This window comes from Sapajus apella, unplaced genomic scaffold (genome assembly GCF_009761245.1).
Source record: "Sapajus apella isolate SASKATOON/1434 unplaced genomic scaffold, GSC_monkey_1.0 scaffold19, whole genome shotgun sequence".
NCBI classification, from domain to species: domain Eukaryota; kingdom Metazoa; phylum Chordata; class Mammalia; order Primates; family Cebidae; genus Sapajus; species Sapajus apella.
Genome location: NW_022436959.1, coordinates 29,673,538 through 29,687,786, shown reverse-complemented (window position 1 = coordinate 29,687,786; position 14,249 = coordinate 29,673,538). Strand labels below are relative to the sequence as shown.

The 14,249-nt window shown below is 38.5% G+C and overlaps 1 protein-coding gene across 6 annotated transcripts in view; it reads right to left on the bottom strand.

Annotated features, from left to right (window-relative positions):
- Positions 1 to 14,249, bottom strand: part of COL28A1 (collagen type XXVIII alpha 1 chain) — a 207,582-nt gene that overhangs the window by 179,450 nt on the left and 13,883 nt on the right. For 3 of the 6 annotated variants that reach the window (XM_032287127.1, XM_032287128.1, XM_032287131.1), the window contains one exon: positions 9,784 to 9,821. The exons of the other annotated variants lie outside the window; for them this stretch is intronic. The gene's annotated coding sequence lies outside the window, so the exon portion shown is untranslated. The remainder of the gene's footprint in view (positions 1 to 9,783; positions 9,822 to 14,249) is intronic. 6 annotated transcript variants of the gene reach the window in all.

The window sequence follows — 14,249 nt, the reverse complement described above, 5'->3', positions numbered from 1 at the left end:
AAATTTTCATAACAAAATATTAGGCCAAAAAGAGCAACAGCAATATAGTGTGATAACATCTATAAAAGAGACTTACACAGAGGGTACCCATCCAGACTATGATATGCAAGTTGGAAGTGCAGGAGCAAAGGATAAACAGTGGTTTTTTTTTTTTTATGCCATGTTAAAGGGGTAAAACTTTATCTTGAAAGCAATGAGAGCCACTGAACAATTTTAAGCAGGGTTGTGACATGATTTTCATGTTAGGAAAATCACTCTGATTGCTGTATAAATAATGACAGGAAAACAAGCTTGGAGGCTAACACCTACTAGGAAATTTACTGTGACATCAATGAGGGATAAGGCTCTCAAGTACCAGCAATGAGAATGCAAAGTGAAAAAGTCTAAAAAATACTAAGAAGCAAAATCAAAGAACTTAGTACCTAATTGCCCTAGGAGAGTGGAAGAAATGAAGGAGAAAAAGGGTACCCAGTAGCCTGCTGAAAAGTATTTAAAAACTGTCTCTCTGGGGAAAAAAAAGTGTAAGTATACACATATAAGTACATAAGTTTATTAGAAATGTTATTGATGCCGGGCACGGTGGCTCACGCCTGTAATCCCAGCACTTTGGGAGGCCGAGGCAGGTGGATCACGAGGTCAAGAGATCAAGACCATCCTGGTCAACACGGTGAAACCCCGTCTCTACTAAAAATACAAAAAATCAGCTGGGCATGGTGGTGCATGCCTGTAATCCCAGCTACTCAGGAGGCTGAGGCAGGAGAATTGCCTGAACCCAGGAGGCGGAGGTTGTGGTGAGCCGAGATCACGCCATTGCACTCCAGCCGGGGAAAAAAGAGCAAAACTCTGTCTAAAAAAAAAAAAAAAAAAAAAAAGAAATGTTATTGATATAAAGAAAAGAATGTATGGTATACAATTTTCAAATAATAACAAAATATGCAATATTCTCTATTATAAATTTTATATAGCAAATTGACTCTTAGAGAATGCTTTCATTGATTTTTGACCAAATTCTTATATCCTTAGCCAATCTATGGTTGCAGTTGATGAATGACTGTAGTTCCAACAAGAATGTTGGTTGTCATTTTCCTCTTCTTTAACAAGTAAGACAAAAGCGAAACAAAGAAAAAGGTGGATGTGCATTGAAACTTCATTTGTTTGTCATTGATATAAGCAACTTTGCAGCTGAATAAGATAATACTTTTCAAATACTGAAACATTTTCTTAGTTTTTTTCTTACTCAACTGTTACAGATATAATACACTTTTGAGTTTAATCTGCATTATTGTTTTCTCCATCACTTTCTTTGGTCTAGACAATAAATAAAATAGTAATTCAAGACCTAATTTGTAGCAGATATGTATTGTGTAAAAAGTCCTACTATATCAGATTTCAAATGATGAATGTGACATTACTGAACACGGAATTGGAAAGAGAAACTCAAATATATAGCAGCATAGCACTACGCAGGATTTCCATCATCTAGTTGCCATGAATGCAAACAACTTCAAGTACTTATACAATAGTAAGGTTTAGTACAATAATTAGGAAGTAATGAGTTTTGAGTATTTATTACTGTTGTTTTTAATGTAATTTATTTATTTGTAAGTTAAATATATAATGCAACATTTAATAATATGTGTGGTTAACAACTGGCTCACAAAATTTCTGGAAATTTAGCAGTTGACTCTCACAAGGTGACATGAGCCATCTCCAGAGACTATACCTAACTTCCATGCTATGTGATGCCCTCTTGCCACTTAAAAGAGTACAGCACACAGGTCTGAGAATTCGTTTTGCCACTTTTTGATGCTGGACCTGTAACTTCTGAAAGCCTCAGTTTCCACATCTGCAAAGTGAACACTATGAGGAGGAGCCCAATAAATATAAGGATAGTAACAGCAGCAGCCGAATCAACAACAAAAATAACACCTCTCTCAGTGTTGGGGTATCAAAAGAGCTTTGTAAACAGTAGAAATCCATAAATGTTTTGTAATTTCAAAAACAACTTAAAAGACAACGCTACAACATGTTTGTAATATATAGGATCACTATCCAGAATATATAAGCAAAAAGAAAAAAATAGGAAATGAACAGGCAGTGTTTTAGAAGGGAAATAAGAATGGCCAATAATCATATGAAAAATTGTTTATGCTCATTAGTATTCATGAAATGCAAGCTAAAAATGCTGAGATATCATAGGTTTCTCATTAGATTGACAAATTTAAAGAGAGTAACAAAGGGTTAGCAAGGATGTCAGGAAATGGGACACATGGTGGGAGGGTGATTTGGTAAAACTGCATTACAAAGCAATTTGGCAATATTTGTTAAAAATGAAAGTGTGTAATTTTTTCACTTCTAAAAATATACCCTAGAGAAATTCTAGAACATTTGTTCAAAATACATAGACAAGAATGTTTATTATAATAAAATATTGGAAATAACCTAAATGTTCATCAGTAGGTTGGATAAATAACTTGGGGCATAACAACATTGATTTATTTATTCAACAAATATATCTTGTAACCTTTATATATCTTTAAAATATAATTTTAAATAGAAAAGAAAGCTATGGAATGATATAAAAAGTGATATATTTTCTATAACATTTTAAAACATACAAAATGTTAGCTATTTTACAGATACATATATATGTCATAAATCTATAATAAACTTTGATAGGCAGAAACTCACCAATTTTCTGATAGTGGTTGTCGCTGGAGAGAGAAAGGAGAATAGGACAGGGACTGGATACAAAAGGGACTTCAACTCTAGTTCCAATGATTTGAGTAAACGGAAAAAAAAAACCCTGAAACATTCCAATTCTGGGTGGTTGGTATATTGATGTTTGTCATATTACCCTTCATATACATGTTTTTAAAATTTTCATAACAGAAAGTACTTTGAAAACCCTTCAACTCTTCAACATACTAAGCAATTGTTAAAATAGAGTTGGTGGGCCAGGCACAGTGGCTCACACCTGTAATCCCAGCATTTTGGGAGGCTGATGTGGGCGGATCACAAAGTCAGGAGATTGAGACCATCCTGGACAACACAGTGAAACCCTCTCTCTATTAAAAATACAAAAATTAACTGGGCATGGTGGCACGCACCAGCAATCTCAGCTACTCAGGAGGCTGATGCAGGAGAATTGCTTGAACCCGGAAGGTGGAGGGTGCAATGAGCCGAGATCATGCCACTGCACTCCAGCCTGGGTGACAGAGTGAGACTCGGTTTCTAAAAAATAAAAAATAAATGAAACAGAGTTGATACCATGCCAGTCACATAGATTTATCATTTTTGACTGTACTCCTTAGGTCACCAGCTATCATTAGTTCGTATTTTCAGCATTCCTCATGAAGACTTTAATTTTCCACCAGATTGCCACTTCACTAACTTCTATCCTTAGCCCCTGCAAAATACTCTCCAAACAGCCCTAGAAATCCAAAGCAGGCATCGTATATGTACTTATTAACAAATGATCAGTTACCATTTGACATCATCCATTTCTTTCTATCCACCACTTGAAGCTCATTCTATCTCTGGACTCATAGTAAATGGGCCAAATTTCTACTTTTTAACGCTTCTTAACTGGTATGCAGCCCACAAAGATCACTCCCTACTCTGAATTCTTCTAGCATTATTTATGGTACCATTCATCTAACAATACCTACTGTGTTTTGTACTGAGAAATAAATATTTTATGTTATATGATAATACTTAAATAATATATATTTCACTAAGGACAGGATTTTTTTACTTCTTTTATAGTACCCACAGCAATGTATGTATTCATTCATCACCAATAGTTGTAAAATGAACAACTATTTTAAATATTGTAGCATTATTTGATTGTCTTCTAAATAACTTCATCCTTCCAAAGATTTTGATGACTTAAACTTGCAAAATTCCCCAAAGCATGTCATGGGAACCCTATGCCCCGCCTTCATTTTTTCATGATACTTCTGCTAGTGTGTAATTTTAGGTATCTTTATATTCCTTAATTCACTCCTACCCATAGGAGGAGGAGTTAGGTGTATCCCATACTTAGTATGTCACATGCAACATTTGGAATATACTTAATGCTGAAAAAAAAAACCTCATGGCTTATCTGAAATTTAATTTAGCTTGGCAGCCTATAATTTTTGTATGTGCTAAATCTTGCAACCCTAACACTGATCCATCTTGGTGTTAGGATGGGAGGAGATAGTTTAACATCCATTGATCTAATATCCATTAGTTGATTTTTCTTGAACTAGCAGAGTTAATATGTTAAAAGTCCTATGCATGTTGACTTCCTCTTTTCCACACTTACTATTCAGAATCCAAGGATGGGAAGCAGCGAGTGACACCTGTTGTAACTGTAATACTCTGATGAGAAGCCCCAAAGTCTAGACATGGGTACAGGTACTTGGTTTGAGTTGCAGGTCCAAGACATATTCATCTTTACTGATAACTATGCTGATATTTTGATCCCTGTATTTCTGAGTGCCATGCATATTTCTCAATTAACTCAAAACCCAGAAGAAGAATGTTGAGAATAATTATCAGTGTTAACCCCCATCTCCCTGTGGCTATATGTGGATATAGTTAAAAGTGACTACATTTTATTTCATTCTTTATATACTTTCCAATCCCTAACCTCTACCTTGTCAAATACATGCAAAGTAAGGAAAAAATTAGGTCAAAGGAATAATAATTTTCAGTAACTAAGATTTTAAAGAGCTTGTAGGAACACCAATGTTAATTTCAGCTACAAGAACACCTCATGGATTCAGTGCTTTTATTAGAATGAATAATCTTAGTCAATCTGATTTAACCACCAGTGTAGATCTTACTTGTATCCAATAATGTCAAGGCCACCGCTGATACATCAGCATTCTTTACAAGCTATTAAATGGGAATCTTATTTCCTAGACATTTATATTAAATTATAAGAAAGGAAAACTCTTAGGCAACAAGACATGCATTTAACAAATACAATTTAGCATTTGTACACATTAATATAAGGAATCATTTCTAAGTAAACAGAGAATGCCTTAGATCTTCAATCAGATGAATGGAATTTAAATGTGTTTGGAAACAAAGTGGAAATGTCAAAATTTACTAAGACACTCATTTACTTTAAAACCTATGCACCCAAAAGAAGAATTTATTTTCTAAATATGAACTTAGCTTGTTCCAGATGAGAGAAAACAAAACAAAACAAAACAAAAACCTTAAGCTGCTCACAGGAGATGATTGAGTGTCTTCCTAATTAAAATAGTCTCTTCCAGTTGAATTTACTGTCTTGTGGCTCTTCAATATATACTCAATGCAGTTACACTTATTGCATACTTCCAAAGATGCAGTATAATAGATATGTACTTCCTTGGCTGATGTTAAATATATATATAGAAATTTTAACTTTTAAACCATTAAATAATTACCAAGATGTTGGTAATAATTAATGAAAACTAAGCCGGTTTCTAGAAATAAGCTTATTTTCTAATCCACTATATAAACATTCATCACATAGTAATATTGTTAATAGTCTGAGCACTTGCTTAATTGATACACTATGTGTGAATATCCCTTGGGATACATGGTATTATTCTTCTTCTACCCCAGATTAGAAAAGTGCCCCTTCCTCAAAACCCTTGCTACCTGATAACTGTCAGAATAGCTAGGATACAATTGACCATTCATGGAGATGTTTAATGTACAACCTGAAGAACTATAGGCCTCTGCCCTGTGTAACATCTCACTGTTTATGCAATTAACATCTTTGTGTAGAGTTGAAAAATTATTTTTATTTTGCAGTTTGTATTATATTTATTAAAGATTTAAAATGTTAGTTTAATAAAATGGTTTGTTCATCCTGATTATAGTTGAATGGTACCACTCTGTCAAAAGAGCAGAACTCCATAGGACGCATCATAAAACAATTTTATTTTTCCCCCACTGATCTTTCTATTGGGGCAGGTGGGCAGGATTTTCCTTGCCACATGGAAGAAATCACAGGCAGTGGTAATGAATCTTTGGGTTGGTCTTTGATATAAAAAGTCACTTCTTTCAAATTTAGTGATAAAAACTCTCTTGTTCCAATAATTTAAATGTTTATCTCAGGGAGTAGCCAAAATTCTGAGCTTGAAGTTTCTTCTCTGGAATACTGCAGTAGGGAAGGGGGCATGGTCAACTTTTCCATTTCCCCACTTTGTGTCTCTCTGCCTTGCCCAAACTCATGAATTGCAGTTTCACACACTTCCAGGTAGAAGACAGGAAAGATCTGCTTAGCAAGTAGCCTTGCTTTGATTTTGGAAGGTATTCAGGTGATCTCTTTCTCACTGCAGAGGTTGCATGCATTCTTTGGAGACTCTGCTTTACCAGGGATTGCTCATCTGAAATTATCTTAATGCTGGTCTAATGTAAGATCTCTTCTCTAGCAGATATAAAATACAATCTCTACCTCACACCATCTTGTTCCCAGCAGAATACCTCCAACATCTCTCGCTGTGGTCACCTCAGTCCTGGCCGATAGTTCTACAGATTTCTCTAAGCTGATTCTCACCCTTGTAGTCCACATCCCATCTGCAGGGCAAGGCTCACGTGTCCTCTATCCTGACAAACTCTAAGAGTGAAGGTTGTTCCCCACAGGTGCGCCTCACCTCTTGGCCTTTAGAACCAGCTAGCCCCAGTACCTGCATTTTAAGGCATGGGCCCAAAAGCAGCTCATCCTGTTCCCTACCCACCTCCATCTTTCAAGATGCACAGATCAAGCTCTCTGTGTGGAACAACACCTACTCCTCACCCGCAGATATCTCCTAAGGGGATTAGGAGTGAGACTCACAGAAAATGAACTTCTCCAAAGAAATCTCTTCCAGACTTTTTAGTCCCTTTAGATCTCTCAGAAACGGTTGGGTCTTCAGGTTGCAAAATATTTTCCAGCTCTGCATAGGTAGTAGCATCTGACTGAGGAATGGAGTATTTACCACCTATTGTTCTGTTCCAGTCTAGCAGAGCTTTAGCGAAAACTACAGGTAACAAAGTCTATTTTTAACATCCTGTTACACAAACAAATGTGCTGTGTATGCACTTGAATAAATGTTGCAAGAGCACAGAGAAATGAAAACAATTGTGCATGGTAGAAATATTTGAATTTTATTATATGTCATTCAATATTATTTTAATAGTAACATTTTTAAATCTTCAGTTGGAATAAAAGAATGTATATGCTTGTATAATTTTTTATCATGCATTCATTTTTTGATTCAACAAATTATGAGAGAAACAGTGATGACTGTCAAATTTATCGCATCCTCAAGGAATTTACAGTAGAACTACAATAATGTAATATAATAGGTAATAGTATTATAATACTCGTGTGTGTGTGTGTTCATAAAGAGATGGGGACTAAAGGAGGTAAAGCAACATGCTAAGGAGTCCAGACAGGGATAGATGTTACTTGGAGCTGCAGGAGAGTTCAAGGAGGGGCTGGAGGGATGTATCTTGAGGGATGGACAGCATTTGAATTTTCTAAGTCTTGGAGAAGGGTATTCTGGGGGCTGGTGGGGGTGGGGGAAGGAACAAAAGCATGTTATAAGGAAAGTGCTATGAAAAAGTCATTGGAAACAATTCGTTGGGATGGCTCTAGTATGAATTAAGAAATCAAGTGGGAAAAAATCTGTTGAGCCAGAGTAGGTAGGGACAACCTCATGTTGATAACCCTTTAAAAAAGTTTCAGATGCTTTTATACATGTTACATAGAGAGAAATAGTCACCACTACATGTAATTTACTAATCTTTAAATAATTAACTATACTTACCTCATTTATACAACTAACACATTTAACATCTATTAATTTAGTAAATGAGATTTCTCTTAAGCACTGCTGCAAACTGAATCCCTTTTCTCAAGTTTAAAGCAGCAGATTCTTTGAAATATTTTTCAAAAAGAGGACAAAATATACCAATAGAACAATAATTATAAAACTGAATAGTGTACAAGTCATAAAAAGACTTTGGAAGAAAAACTTTGGAAGTAAATTTGTGTCCACATCATCCCTGTCCTGATTCTAATTCTGGTTCTCCTTATGTTTCTGGGTTTTTTTCTCTCTTTCATTGCTTCCTTGGGTTATGATTATACTTAGCCAAGAAAGTCAGGCTTAGCTTCTCAAGTGAGCTGCTAATGTTCCAAAATTTAGAGCATGTGAATCAAGTCTGTTATCTATCTGAAGGTTTTCCAGTTACACATTGTACCTTACATCTGAAATAGTCCAAATTACTGACTCAGGACAATCAGATATGCTTTGATTTTTCTGTGACCTAGTCTTTTTCTCAAAATGATCCTAGCCCTGAACACATTGTCTTCGTAGTCTAATAAACATCTACTTTCCAGTTCTTATTCTGGAAATCTTTTTCTTATTTTACTACAAACAGAAAACTGTTTATATAACTGCGTTGGGTCTAATTATAAAGTTAATCTGATTCATTGAAAATACAAGTTTTTTTCTCATCTCTCAACCATTGTGACTTGCAACATGACAACTTAAGTCAAGGCTGAGGAGTATGGATATTGTTCTATAGGGAATGTTAACCAATGAAAGGTTCTAAGTAAAAGGTAGCTTCACATATGCTTCAGAGGAATCAATCTGGCCTCACAGAAAAGATGAATTAGAGTAAATGGGGAGGAACCAGGGAGCCAGGGGCCAACTGGGGTGACTACCGTCCAGGTGAGGAGTAATTAAGACCTAAAGCAGGGCAGTAGCTGTGGGAGCAGAGAGACTGGCAGAATGAAGCCACATCATCTGTTTCAAAATCCCAAAAGTGATTTACTCAAGTCCTATTCAATGAGGGATAGAGATCAGGCAGTAAAATGGCTGTGGTTTTAGTGGGACTAATGGTGCCAATTTGAGAACAATTTTGATAGCTGCTACTTTAGTGCTTCAGTGCACATTAGAAGAAATGCACCAAATTATCCACAAATGAAACAGAGACCCTGTGAAAAAGCAATGAGCAAGGCAGGAAATGTTAGCATTGCCCATGTTGCAGTCATCATGCTAAAACTGCTCCAGTTAATAAAGCATCTAATATGCTGCTTGAACCTTATTTGTGCCTTAACTTTGTGGGTATAGGATTATGACATGTCTATTATGGAATTTAGTATTCTAATCCCTCCAATTATACTTTTAAAAATAATATAACGTTTGTTTTTTTCTCATAAAAAACATTTTATATTGTAATGTACATAACAATTACATTCACATTTAGAAAACACAGAAAAGCATAATGAAGAAAATAATGATCACTTTTAAACCTACCACACAGAGAAATCTACTGTTAAAACTTACCCTTTTAAAATAAGGCTAGGATCATTATAATTATTTTATTCAGTTATATTCCATTCCTGTAACAGTAAACCATAGTGTTTCCTCTATCTTTAAATAGTTTTCTAAGACAGCGGTCAAGCTACACCAGCCCGCCACCTGTTTCTGTAGTTTTGTAGGTGCAGAGCCATGGACATTTGTTTATGTACTACCTGCGGCTGCCTTTGCACTACAAGAGCAAAATTGAATAGTTGTGACAAAGGCAGCATAGCCTGAGGAGCTGGAAATATTTACAATCTGGCTCTTTACAAAAAGTTTGCTAACTCCTGCTTTAAAAGATTATTTTAATAACAGCATATAATTAGATCAAAAGGCAATTCCATTGGCCAGTGCATGAGCCAGTGGTTAGAAGGACAATGCTGGTGCTAGATTGTCTGAGTTTGTATCCCAGCGCAGCCATTTAAGAAATGTATGAGCTTACCTAACTTATTTCACTTCTCTGTGCTTCAGTTTTCTCATCTGCAAAATAGGAAAAACGATAGTATTATCCTCATAAAGTTGTGATGAAGATGTGGTAGACCCTGTGATGCACCTCCAGATTTTTTTTCAGTCATTAGTGACTTCTTCCTTCAGCTCTGGGTAGTGCTGCCAGCAGACAGGCTCGGCTGTTAGCTCTCTTTGGGGACTGCCTTACCTGAGGAAATTGCCTCACTCACATTCAATTACACATTCCACATTCAATTACACATCCACATCAATGGAATAGTATAAAGGCCTGTGCCCTGGCCCTCAGCTCAGGACAACTCTGAAGGACCAGTCCAATTCCAGAGTTACCCATGGGCTGGCTGAAGCCTTTTTTTGGTATTGCATAGCTGCTTAATTTCCCCCTCTGCCTAATTTCCCTCCTTCCTCTTCCATCCTCAGGTGCTGATCCAAACAATACTCCCTAATGAATATCCTACAACCTAGTCTCCATCTTAGAATCTGGTTCCCAGGAAACCTAAGCTGAGATAGTATGTTAAATAGGTCTATATTTAAAAATCTCTGACACAGAATAGATGCTATATATTTATATAATTGTTTTTTAAATAAATAAATAATCCAGTGGGAAAAAGTGGAATGGAAATACAAGTTAAAGAAGAAAAAATAGAATAGTGTAAAACTTCCTACAATTGAAGAACAACTTAATCATAAAATATTTGTTACAAAATTTAATTATATAGATCAAGCAGTGGTTATTGGTGGAAACAATCCACATTGACAACTGTGAAATAGTCCAATGTTAATATTTATTCATTTATTTTTATAAATCTTTTTAAAAATGTTTGTGCACTATTTTTTTAAATAGTATGTGTATACATTTGTGGGATACATAAAATGTTTTGATACAAGCATGCAATGTGAAATAATCCAATGCTAATCTTTAAATACAGGTGACAAATACCAATCAGATTCTCATAACATGTTCAGGATCTACATAAACTTGATTCTGGACCTAGTTCAATATACAAGGGTAAGAGAATGACAGTGTAATTACCAATAATTAAACCAAAGACATAATTTTCCAAATCACTTTTAGTAAGTAAATACATTCTAACATTTTAAAAGTCCAAAGCTACATAAAACTCAAAGCAATCAAACTATTTTTCTACCTGATATTTAAAAAAAAATTCTGGTGGGAGGGCAAGATGGCTGACCAGACACAGCCAGGTAGAACAGCTGCCACCAAGGAACCAAGAGGACTGAAGCACGCCTAACAGATCTTCAGAGGGAATGCACCTAGAGTAGATGGAGGGAAGACACAGAAGCTGCGTTGAAGGAGGAAGAAGCTAAGAACCGTGCATGAGGCTACCACACACTGGGACTCATTTCCTGGCCCCATTGTCTCCAGGGAAATGGGTAAATTTAACGGGAAAGGAGCAATCCATTCTCACCACAGGCCTCTGGAATCCCAGCAGGAGGAGACCCCCTTGACCAGCATAGACACTCGAGATGGCAGAAAGAGCTCCTTAGAGAAGTTGTAGGGTCAGCACATCAGCTGAGGCAGAGCCTAGAGGGTTTGGTGCAGGAGCAGCTGTAGTGGAGCACACCCAGGGAAGCCCATTTTTCCAGGCTCAACTTGTTCCCATAGGAGACTTAAGCCCTAGGGAAACTGTAAGATCTGAACTGCAGGGTGATCTTGTCCATCATATGGAGCCAGTTCAACCTGAGCACCTCTTTGTCTGCTGGCCTCTCTCAGGGGCCCAGCCTCACCACACCTGCTTGCAGAGCAGCCTTAGGTGCCCTGGGGGCTCACTTCACAGCTTCTGCACTGGCAGACCATGCCTGACTGGCAGACAGCTCCAGGGGGGGTGGCCCCCATGGCCTGCCTGCTCTCTCCCTACACTGCAGTTCCCCCAGGCCCACAGCAAGCCAGGCATTGCTTTCCCAGAGCACATGTGCATGAGCAGGTTTTGCCTTACCTACCCACCAATGCAGTGTGTGCATGTTCCCTGCCCTGCTACTGCTGCAGTTAGAATGCACTCCACCCCACCTCACCCTGCCACCACCAACATTGCAGTTGGTGTCTTAGCAGGCACAGAGCCAGCCAGCCCTACTCCCACCCGTGTCCTGCCCTCGTGTCAACACTGACCTGGGAGTGAAACTAGGCACAGAGAATAGTGGATTCTCCCCTTGCCTGCAGCACACAGAGAACACACAGTCCTGTGACCACCAGCACTCTACCCCCATGCTAACACCACCACCAGCATGAGTGCATGCACAGTTGCCTGCAAACACCACCTACCCCCACCCAGCAGTGCTGCCTCTGCCACTGTCGTGAATGCCCACACGGAAGCAGGTACTCCAGCACCCACTAGTACCTTGTTTCAGCCAACAAGCATGTACCTCACTGTGCTTCTGCTGCCACTGCTGCTGTCATGTGCAGATGAGGATGGATCTCAGTGTTAATGTACTACAAAATACTTTGGCTAACACTACCCATTAGTGTAGTGAACGCAATCTGAACCACCTCACCTCCCCACCACACCCCTCATACAGTGGATTCCTAACCTCAAGGATTCAGAGAACAATATCAGGGCCCAACACAAGTCCCCCAGAGTTACAGCACACAGTCCAGGAGTTGAGAGCTTCGGCATTGGCCCCTAAAATCTTCCAAACCCAAAGCCAGTTGGCTGAATCCATCTTATACTACAACCAAACCCTCAAGGTCACCATACCGGATGAAAGAAAAAAACACCCAAAGGTCAGCAACCTCAAAGATTGAAGAAACATCAACCCACAAAGATGAGAAAGAACCAACCCAAGAACTCTGACAACTCAAAAAGCCAGAGTGCCTCCTTTCCTCCAAATGACCACACCACCTCTCCAGCAAGTGTTCTGAACTAGGCTGAGATGTCTGAAATGACAAAAATAGAATTCAAAATATTAATTTTTGAGCCAAAATATGGATAGGAACAAATACTAGCCTTGAATGTAAATGGCTTCAGGTTCCCCAATTAAAAGGCATCATGGCAAGCTGGATAAAGAACCAAGATCTATTGGTATGCTGTCTTCAACAGACCCATCTCAAAATTAAAAATGAAGAAAAATCTTTCCAAGCAAATGGAAAACAGAAAAAATCAGGAGTTGCAATCTCAATTTTACACAAAACAGACTTTAAATCACAAAGATCAAAAACGATAAAGAAGGACATTACATAACGGTAAAGGGTTCAATTTAACAAGAGTACCTAATGATGCTAAATATATATGCACCCAACACACAAGCACTCAGATTCACAAAGCAAGTCCATAGAGACCTTCAAAGAGATTTATACTCCCACACAATAATAATGGGAGACTTCAACATCCCACTGACAGTATTAGACAGATTGCTGTGCAGAAATTTAACAGATATTCAGGACCTGAACTCAGCAATAGATCAACTGGACCTGATAGACATCTATAGACCTCTCCATCCAAAAGCAACAGAATATATATTTTTCCTCATCACCACATGGCGCATACTCTAAAATCAACCACATAATTGGACCCAAAACTCTCCTCAGCAAATGAAGAAGAACTGAAATCATAGTAACCACTCTCTTGGACCACAGTGCAATCAAATTAGAAATCAAGACTAAAAGACTTGCTCAAAACCATACAATTATATGGAAACTGAGTAATCTCCTCCTGAATGACTTTTGAGTAAAAAATAAAATTAAGGCAGAAATCAAGAACCTCTTTTAAACTACTAAGAACAAAGATACAAGGATCCAAGATGGCCGTTTAGGAACAGCTCAGGATTGCAGCTCCCAGTGAAAGCGCAGAGGGTGAGTGGACGCCACATTTTTATTGCCCACAGACTAGGAAATTCCCAGGCGGAGGAGCTCCACAGGTCGCCAGCGCGGCTCTTTCGGCCAGCGCGGCTGTGCCGGCCGGTGCTGCTGCTTTGCCCTGCGCAGCTGCTTTGCCCTGCGCAGCTGCTTTGTCGGCGCCCCAGAGCAGCTGTTCTCCGTACAATATACACCAGGCCGGGTGCCCTTTTGGCTGGCGGTTGGAGTCACGGGAAGTCACCCATTCGTCTGTTTAAAAAGGGGATTGAGCAGAGAACCAGGACAGTAGATTCCAGGGCAAAAAAAAAAAAAAAAAAAAGCACCACAAACCTCAGCGCCGCTGTTTAAGCCAGCGCAGTGAGTGGCTGCAGGGGAAAACAAACAGACCCCCGGGCCTCTTCAACAGGCGACTGGAACACCAACTTAAAAAAGGCTCTGAGAAGGCCAGGCGCGGTGGCTCAAGCCTGTAATCCCAGCACTTTGGGAGGCCGAGGCGGGTGGATCACGAGGTCAAGAGATCGAGACCATCCTGGTCAACATGGTGAAACCCTGTCTCTACTAAAAATACAAAAAATTAGCTGGGCATGGTGGCGCGTGCCTGTAATCCCAGCTACTCAGCCTCCTGAGTAGCT